Here is a 10,752-nt window from a genome sequence, read left to right on the forward strand (position 1 = left end):
ATGTGCATGTGCGCTGTGTGTGTGACCGATACGTAGCCGACAGTGTTGCATCTGTGCGGCGTGTTTTTGATGTGGTTGGCCAGTCACCGAGGTAAGGCTTGATTACATGTAATTTATTATGCAGTTGTTGGTCCCATGTACGCTGCCAGTAATCCCTCAGCTTCTGTCTTAGGAGGGGTTTCAGGTCCATTGCGGGGACAGCTAGAGATGATTGCGAAGCGTTTGCATGGACTAATGTTGCAAGCGCATCAGCCTGTTCGTTTCCCTCGATTTTACGGTGCCCTGGCACCCAGTATACAACTACATGCTGTTTGGAAATGTAAATGTTGCACAGGAGGGAGTATAGCGAGACAATGACTGGGTTTTGTACTTTCTAGTAGTTTTTAAGGTTTTCACGACGCTTAGCGAATCCGTGTATATGACTGCATTACTTATTCCTAATTCTTTATTGTGCTTTGCTGCCGCCAGTATTGCGTAAGCCTCCGCTGTGAAGATGCTCGTGCTTGGGTGAAGAACACCAGCATCCGAAAAAGATGGGCCTATCGTTGCGTAGGACACACCTGCGTGAGACTTGGACGCATCAGTGAAAAATTCCGGACAGGTGTCTTTGTGTGTCAGTTCACGGAAGTACATCTGTATATGTAGAGGTAGGGCATGCTTTGTGATATCTACGAAAGATGTGTCACAGTCTATAACTAGCCATTTCCATGGCGAGGCGTGTGAAGATGCGGCCATTAAGCGGTGATCGAGTAATGGGACGCCTGTTTCCTCAGCTAATGCTCGCACATGCAGCGAGAAGGGCTTTTTCACAGTGGGTCGGTTTTGAAAGAGCTGGCAGTTGGACATGTCATTTACGACATGATGTGCGGGATGGTCCGTGCTTGCATTTATCTTCAAAAAATACGTACAAGATAGGTACGACCTTTGCATATTTAGCGACCATTCGTCCGATTCAGCGTAAAGGCTTTCTACGGGGCTTGTTCGAAAGGCACCCGTGGAAAGGCGAATGCCTAAATGGTGGAGAGGATCCAGCATTTTCAAGGTGGTTGGTGTTGCAGACTGGAAAGCTACCACCCCATTGTCTAGACGCCTGCGCATCAGGATTTTATAGAGGCTCAAAAGACATTTTCTGTCGCTGCCCAAGTTGTGCGGGACAGCACCTTAGGATGTTCATTGTCTTCATGCACTTCTCCTTAATGTACTTAATGTGTGGTACAAAAGTGAGCTTCGTGTCTGATATTATGCCTAAAAAATTCTGTTCTTTTTAACAGCTACAAGCTCACCCTGCAACTCTATATGGGGATCGGGGTGGAGGCCTCTCTTCCTAGAGAACAGAACGCAGGAGCTCTTTTGCGGATTCAGACGGAAACCGTTCTCGTCTGCCCATTTGCAGACCTTGGTGACACAGATCTGAACCTGTCGCTCGCATGATGAGAAATTGCAAGATTTAAAACCTATTTGTAAATCGTCAACGTATGTTGAATAAAACATATTACGTGGTATGTACGAACACAGGGTATTCATTTTTATAATAAAAAGTGCGCAACTGAGGACACCGCCCTGTGGCACTCCAGTTTCTTGCACAAACGGTCGAGACAATACATTGCCCACTCTAACATGGAACGTGCGATTGGACAGGTAGCTCTCGATCACATTTAGCATATTACCACGTATACCTAAGTGTGAGAGGTCTCTCAATATTCCGAACCGCCACGTGGTATCGTATGCCTTTTCCATGTGAAGGAAGAGAGATAGGAAAAACTGCTTATGAACAAAAGCCTCGCGTATTTGTGCCTCTATGCGAAAGAGATGGTCGGTGGTGGACCGACCCTCTCGGAATCCGCACTGGTATGGGTCGAGGAGTTTGTTAGATTCTAGGAAATGTGGTAGTCGGCAGCTTATCATCTTTTCAAATAGTTTGCAGAGGCAGCTAGTCAGGGCTATAGGCCTGTAACTTAAAACACAGGATGGATCCTTGCCCTGTTTCAGGATAGGTATTACTATGGCCTCTTTCCACGCAGAGGGAATCTCGCCGAAAGACCAAACAGTGTTGTACAGGCACAGGAGAGTTTTTTGTGTTTCATGGGGTAAGTGTTTCAGCATTTGATATATAACACGGTCAGACCTGGCGCAGATTTGCTGTAGCAGTTTAGCGCTGCCTGCAGTTCAGCTAAGTGGAATGGTTCGTTGTATGGCTCTTGTTTTGCACATTTCCTTTCTAGTTTTTGTCTTTCTATTCTCTCTTTGTACCGTTTGAATGTATCTGAATAGTGCGATGAGCTGGATACGTGCTCAAAGTGAGCGCCCAGGAAGTTTGCTTGGTCTTCAAGGCTGTTGCCCTCTGTGTCTACTAAAGGGAGTGAGTGTGTCTGTCGGCCCCTTATTCTATTTACCCTGTTCCAGACCTTGGCTTCATCTGTGTAGGAATTGATTCCTGATAAAACTTCACCCAACTGTATCTTCTTGCCTGTCGGCGCGTTCTTCTTCCTTGGGATTTTACTTGTTTGAAATTGATCAGATTCTCTGCAGTGGGGGAATCGCGTAGTAAACCCCACGCTTTGTTCTGCTTTTTGCGAGCGTTCCTGCAGTCGTCGTTCCACCACGGGACACGACGTCTGCAGGCACCAAACATTGTTTGGGGAATACATTTTGAAGCTGCGTCAATAATAAAAGCTGTAAAATAAGTAGGAGCAGAATGAATTCCTGAGGGGGAAATCTCGGCCCACGAGATACTACTAAGACTCTGGTACTTCTCCCAGTTTGCTCCGTCTACCTTCCTAGTTGGAGCCTGGGGTGGTATATTCGTTTTCTTTTGGCGTTCTTAGCAGTATGGGAAAGTGGTCGCTCCCATAAGGGTTTTTAATAACATCCCATTTAAGATGGGATAAACGGGTGGGCGAAGCGATGCTAAGATCAATGCACGAGTATGTTTTGTTCGCAAGGCTAAAAAACGTGGGTTCTTTCTTATTTAATAGGCATGTGTCAGCGGAAAAGATAAAATTCTCAATCAAACGGCCTCGCGCATCGCTACCAGAGTCGCTCCACAAAGGGCTGCGGGCATTAAAATCTCCAAGGACGATATAGGGTTCAGGTAATTGATCAATTAAGGCCTGAAATTCATGTTTGTGCAGCTGACGATGAGGGGCGATGTACAGTGAGCAAACGGTAACAAGTTTGTTTAAAATAACAGCACGAACGACCACTGCTTCGAGCGGCGTCTGTATCTGCAAACCTTGACATGCTACGCTCTTATCTATTATGATGGCGACGCCACCAGATGATGCGGTAGCTTCATCTCGGTCTTTACGGAAGATGACGTGGTGTCTAAGGAAGTTCGTGTGTTTTTTTTCAGGTGTGTTTCCTGTCCACACAGCACTTTTGGCGAGTGTTCGTGTATGAGTTCTTGGATATGATCAAGGTTTCTGAGAAGACTGTAGGTTTAACTCACAGAGCCCTTTCCAGGCCCCGTGATGCGGGCTTTTTCATTTCTGGCGTGCTCCAAAGAGCTGCGCCGTTTCTTCGGCGCCTCTGACGCCGTTAGACTTGCCGCTGTGTCCATCGCCTCGACAGAGACGCTGGATGCCCGCTCGCGGGTTACGCGCACGGGTGTCAGAGTTTTGGGGCCCTCTGACGGCACAGAAGGCCCTGGGCCTGCAGATCCGGAGGCCTGCATGCCGTTTCGTTGCGGAGCAGTACGGGCTGCTTCCGCTGGGGGGGCGGATGGCGCTGCCGCCCGTCCACTGTGTGTGGTACGTGCGGCCACCGCGAACTTTTGTGGCACTGCCCCCTGACATGCCACGTCCGCGAAAGTAGGATCCTGCGGGAAGGAAAGGCGTCTGCGCGCCTCCTTAAATGAGATATTTTCAGTTACCTTGAGTGTTAAGATTTCTTTTTCTTTTTCCTATGAGAGACGACTGCGAGAGTAGGCTGGGTGCCCACCCTCGCAGTTCGCACAGTGGTGAGCTCCAACACAGTTGTCTGCAGGGTGTTCATGTGAACTACACTTTGCACACGTTTGGCAGCCACGGCAGCTCTGAGAGGCGTGGCCGAAACGCTGGCACTTGAAGCAACGGCGTGGGTTAGGGATGTATGGTCTAACCTTCAATTTCAAATAGCCTGTTTGGATATGTTCTGGCAGTGTGCTTGTATCAAATGTGACGATTAGGTGTTTAGTCAGGATTTCCTTATCTTCGCGCCTAATTTTGATTCTCTGTACATTTGTCACATGCTGTTCACTCCAGCCCTCGAGGAGCTCACTTTCTCTCAATTCAAGCAGGTCTTGGTCTGAGACTACACCTCGCGAGCTGTTCAGGGAGCGATGTGGTGTGACAGAGACAGGTGTGTTTCCGATCGAAACAAGTTTGGATAGTTTTTCATATTGTGCTTTGTTTTGAACTTCCAGGAGAAGATCTCCGCTAGCCATTCGCGATGCCTGATATCAACTGCCGAGTGTTTCAGTGAGGCATTTGGACACAACAAAAGGGGATATTGTTCGGGCATTCTTGTCAGCTGTTTCGCAGTGGATTACATGGAATCGTGGAAACATTTCTTGAGAGTTCATGAAAAATGTTTACAGTGTCTTCGGTGCGTCCCCTCTTTGTGAGAGGACGATTGTTAAGTTTGGGAAAGGAGGTTGAGGCCATAGATAATGAATGAATTCGGTAGCCATGCCAGCCGCCCACCATGGAGCCCTACATGGGGACGCGACCGCACTTATATTGTTATAAGGCGAGCCAACCCAAGCGGTACAGAGCTGCTATAACCAATATAATGTGCCCAAGAGAGGGCACATCACAAGGTTAACCCTCGCCGCCAAGAAAAACGGAAGTAAATACAAGACACGAGAGGACAGGAAAGGCTAAAAGTGGGAGAGAAAGACGAAGACGTAGGAGAGAGAGATAGGAAAAGGCGACTGCCGATTTCCCCTGGGTGGGTCAGCCCAGGCGTGCCGTCTACGTGAAGCCGGGGCCAAAGGGGTGTGTTGCCTCTGCCGGGGGGCCTTAACGGTCCAAACACCCGGCGTCGGCTCAACCCCCAGGATTCCCTTTTCCCCGGACACGGCAAAGCCACGCACGGCTAGGCGTGGGAGGGGGTCGAAAGCCCTCCCGTTAGCTCGTGTCCGTGGTGTCGCTACACACCAAACGCCTGCTTGCGCAGACGCCCCTGCGGTGAATGAATGTTCTTTATGACTTCTATATATATATATATATATATATATATATATATATATATATATATATATATATATATATATATATAGATATATATATACTTATACGTATACGGTGCATGCCGGCGGCGACGACAAAAACCAGCCGAGAATGTCAATATAATTGTTATCGCAATAAAACATGGTTGATTGATTGATCAGTCATTGGAATCGATATAACACGAATGTGAACCGTGTCTTCAGAGGAATATATTTGATTCTTTATTGTACATTGATGTATGAGAGTTTGCGTGCTGTCTAGCCGTGTTTGCCAGCTTTAGCACCGTTTGACGTCTATCAATCTACATGAAGTGACACATTTCCATCCCGAGGAATAAGGACAAAGATCATTGTTGAACCCTTTTGTCAGCGGAACTAAGCTATGCTGTCACCCACACAGCCTTAATGCATCATACGATAGCGGGACACACAAAGCTACACCTGGAAACAGCATATGATGATTCCTGCGCAAAGGTGTCATCAACAACATAACACTGGTGCTCGATATGCACTCATTCAAAGCGTCGCCATCAGAGGAGAGAAACGCCAAGGTGTGCCCTCCACAGAAATAGTGTAACCTACGCCTGTACTCATGCGTATAACTATGTTACGTAAGGCTTAAGGGCGCCGCCATCATGGGCTGTCATAAGAATGTTTTCTTATTTTAACACAAAGTGTTTTATGCCGGGGTCTACCACGGCTACGCTGACGTATTTCCGTCACGGCTATGACGTTGTAAAATATGAACTGATATATGTGAAAGAAAAAAATCTAGAAGAAGTTCCGTTGCAAGGAGCCGATCCTACGACCCCTCGCTCCGCAGCGCGCGGCGCGAAACCACTCGGCCACAAAGCGCACGTTATCCAGCTTACTAACGGCGAGCACCAACGTCATGCTCCAGACACTATCCGGCCGTGGACGCAACCACCACTCTGCGGACTTGGAGGAACTGCCATGCCAGTGGGCATGGTTGACATTTCAGTCCGGACGTCAGCGGTGACTAAAGATCTTCCAGCTGTTCCTGTTTTCGAAGACCTCCCTGCCGACCTGATCTTGGGAGCAGATTTCGCGTTGTCTGACGACATCCAGCTCACCATACATCGCGGCCACGTCGAGCTCCGGCCTGCCACACCTGGAAAAACAGCGACGACACGGCCACCACCGACAGGTGAGCAGTCCACTTCCTCTACCCTATCTTCTATACTGGCTCGCCATGAACCAGTGTTTGCTGGGACTACCGCGGAACTCCCGGGCACTAATTTGCTGCTACATCGTATACCAAAGGGCGACCATCCGCCAATATGCGTACCACTGCGAAGATACGCTGAACGAGAGCGTGCAGTGATCGAAGAACATGTAGATGAAATGCTCGCCGCGGGCATTATTAGACCGTCATCAAGCCCGTGGGCAGCACCAGTCGTCCTTGTAAAAAAGCAAAACGGATCGTTGCGCTTTTGCGTGGATTACAGGCAGCTCAACAAGTGTACAACGCCTGACTCGCACCCTTTACCTCGCATTCAAGTTCTTTTCGTCCCTTGATTTACGCGCAGGGTACTGGCAGGTCAACGTCGCGGAGGAAGATAAATGTAAGACTGCCTTTCGCACTCCTTCGGGCTTGTATGAGTTGAACCGCATGCCGTTCGGACTGCGAACGGCTCCTAGCACATTTCAGCATGCGATAAATTCCGTGCTAGGATCTCTGAAGAATCAAGCCTGTGTGGTATACCTCGACGACATCCTGGTCGTTGCCAAGACAGAGGATGAACATCTTCGCAATTGGGACGAAGTGCTGCACAGACTATATGAAGCAGGATTCCGTTTAATCCGAGAGAAGTGCCAATTTGGACTGCCCAAGATTTCATACCTTGGACACAATATTTCCTATCGGCATTCAGCCGCTCCCGGAGCGCATCGTTGCGGTCTCGAAGTATCCCACACCAACCTGCTTGAAACAGGTTCAGTCATTTATGGGTATGGCTTCGTACTTGCGAAGGTTTATTCCTCACTTCGCTTCGATCGCAGCTCCCTTGAGCGGTCTTCTTAAAAAAGGACGCACGGTTTGAATGGGGCACCTTGCAAGAAAACGCTTTTCAAACGATAAAACTAAAGCTCACTTGCTGCCCAATAATAAGTAACTTCAATGATGGCTGAACCACCGAAGTTCACACCGATGCCAGCCAAGTTGGTCTAGGCGATCCAGATGGCGCGATGCAGATGACAAAGAACGTGTTGTTGCTTACGCCAGCCGGAAACTTTAAGACACCGAGCGCCACTATCACACTAATGAGCTAGAATGTCTTGCAGTGGTATGGAGTGTCGATGATAAATTCCGACATTATCTTTTCGGGCGCAAATTCACGGTGGTGACCGATAATGCTGCAATAGCATGGATGTTTTCCAAGCAGCAACTAAAGCACAAATTTGCCCGGTGGATAATCACGCTGCAAGAATACAATTTCGATGTGCGCCATCGCGCCGGGGGGCTAAACAACGTCGCCGATGCCCTCTCACGGAACCCCCTTGACTGTGTGCCACAGACCAGGCAAAACCACATTTTTTTCGCCCAGCTGGACATCTCCAAAGCTCAACAAAAGGACAAAGACTTGACATCAATTATTGCATCTATCGCTGACAAAGGAAACGACTCGATGTTTGTGATGCGCAATGCCGCTTTGTACCGACGTTACTGGCGAGAGGGCCGATCTCAAGAGCGTTACTTGCTGGTCGTCCCGAAGTCTTACCGATTAGAAATATTACTAGCCATTCATGAGTCCCCAGAAGGCGGACACACCGGCCAACGTGCCACCCTCCGCAAATTACAAGAACGCTTCTAATGGCCGAAGATGCAAAGTAGTGTCCGTTCTTACGTCGCCAGTTGTGAAATCTGGCAGCAGTTTAAATGACTGCCGGGGCGCCAGCCTGGATTACTAACCCCTATTTCAATACCTGAGACTATTTTCCACACGGTTGGCATCGATTACATAGGACCTCTACCCACCACCACTGCAGGAAACCGCTACCTCATTGTAGCAGTAGACTACCTGTCGAAATACGTGGACGTGGAAGTCGTGCCATCTCTTGCGACCACTTACCTTATCAATTTCCTGAAGCACCGATATGAATGGAGGCATGGCTTGCCAAAGAAATTAATATCAGATCGTGCTACAACGTTTCGCAGCCGGAAACTGAAAAAGTACCTTTGCACGGCAGGTGTACAGCACCACTACGCATCCGCGTTTCACCCCCAGGCAAATGGCCTTACAGAGCGAACCAACCAGAGTATCCAGGCACGACTCGCTCCATATACGAGAGTGGAGAAAAAGGGAGAGGCTGACTGGGACGTCTGCCTCCCGCCAGCCGCTTTTGCGGTTAACACGGCAATGCAAACGTCCACCGGGGAGACGCCGTACTAAATTCTCTACGGAAAACTGTCACAGCTGAAAGCTGTCCTCAGTCTAGATGCTCCCATTATAGTCGCACTCTCCGACGATCGCAAATCGGTCTGTCAGAAGGTTTGTGCTTGAACTTTGTTTAGTAATGGTAATCGCAGCATACACGCACGTTTCGCCTTTGAGGAGCAAATGCCACGGACTTCTATAGTTGTCTTCGACTCAAGCTCTTGCTAAAGCATTTCTTCAGGGTTTCTCGTTGAAGACAAAGTGCCAGGCACGATACCTTCCACATCCCACTGTGCACATCCTTCAGAACTGCAATAGCCAGATTTGTTGATTTCTGGAACATAGTGCCTGTAGCTATTATTCGATTTCATATTTATTAAGATATTTCAGGAGTGTTTTGAGTTCTGCATTATACTTATCTGGGACTTTATAATCGTAATCGTAATCGCAACATACACGCATATGTTTCGACTATAGCAACGGTTTTCTATATACCGTGACAGTGGACAGTGAGATTCGACGACAAAGCTAGGTCCTAAGGTGCTTCGCCCTTAAAACCAGTCAGAAAGAAACAGAGAAAGAGCAAGAAAGAAGAAGACAAACCACGAGAAAAAGTTGGGGGTCGCTTAAGCTTCGCTTTAAAAGTTGAACGCGATAGCGATATCCGGCCCCATCCTCATCGTGCTCTATTTCGCTTGTCATTATGTTCAGTCGCCCGGTCTCACACACGCACATACACAGACACTCGACATACCTACAGTAAAGGTAAAGATTTCCGCCCTCTTCAACAGCACTTTTATGACAACAGTGTACACAGTACGCGTGTGTAAGAGAATGCGCAGTTTTTGTAGGTGAAAACCGATCACATCAAATAAAGAAATAAGGGTGTGAGGCAAGACTGAATACTTATAACTGCGTCGATATAACTAAAGAATATTAGACGCAATGTTACGCAAACTGCAATAATACTCTCTGCAATGCAAACCAACGATGCAACGGAAACCTTTGTTAACTTAAGCGCCGTACCTCTCAAGGACTTGTAGGAAGGGAAGTTGGGGTTGGGCACCTCGCTTCCTTTTTTTCTCCCTCGTTAAGGCATTCCCGGATATCACAGTTTTTTCGCACACAATACAATCGACTGAGTAGAAAGTCTGTTTAGGCACATACATAAGGCGCCATGCGAGTTATACTTTTAATCCGAAGCATTTGTTAGCGGATCAAACACAATTTCGCTGTTTCTATCTATCTATCTATCTATCTATCTATCTATCTATCTATCTATCTATCTATCTATCTATCTATCTATCTATCTATCTATCTATCTATCTATCTATCCGCTACGTATGGGCGCTCTCCTGGTCTTCTCCTTAACTTGGTGTAGACCAAAATTGGCATGAGAGGGTAAAAGATTTGACGAATGCGACTGTCTCGTCGTGCAAGGATAACGTGAAATCGTGTCGCGTACCTCGTCAAACCCTCTCCTCCAGACACTTGTGGCGCATGCCCATTTACCACGGGCCGCGGTATACGGGTATGCGCCACAGGTGATTGCCAGTTCATACCCAGGAATTCGGGACATCGCTTCTAGTTCACCGTTTTTCACACCACGTGGCGTACGGTCCTTCAACGTTCAAATTCGCGCGATGACGCTTGCCGTAATCGCGCGGATTGAGAAACCACAATACATAAAAAAAGCACGACGACGATATCCGCGACAACCAGCGAGCGCGAACCTCAGTCGCCGAGTGATAACCGCAACGCATGCGACGAGCGGCCGGGTTGGCTGCCTCGACTGTGAGTCAGCAGTTCTGTTGCACTGAAAGGGTGCACACATACAAGTCGCTTGCTGTGCTTGATAACTACGAACTCTCGAAAGAGCGTGCTGCCCTTCTTCTCATCCTCTGCCTCTTCAATATATTTCGTCCGATGATGTTGTTGGCTCCGACGGGTTTCTTAAAGCATGAACGCGTCCTTTGGCGCTGTTGTTTTTGTAATGTGAAAAAATTAACTTCCAGAAAATATAGCAGCTTGGGAGGCGGTGATGACGATCGCGGGTTCCCGAATGTGCGGAATCTTGGCGTCCCTAATTTTTGGTGGCCTCAATTTATAGAATCAATATTTGCTCTATTATGTGAAGACGCCTGG

This window comes from Rhipicephalus sanguineus, chromosome 8, assembly GCF_013339695.2.
Source record: "Rhipicephalus sanguineus isolate Rsan-2018 chromosome 8, BIME_Rsan_1.4, whole genome shotgun sequence".
In the NCBI taxonomy this organism is placed as follows: Eukaryota; Metazoa; Arthropoda; class Arachnida; order Ixodida; family Ixodidae; genus Rhipicephalus; species Rhipicephalus sanguineus.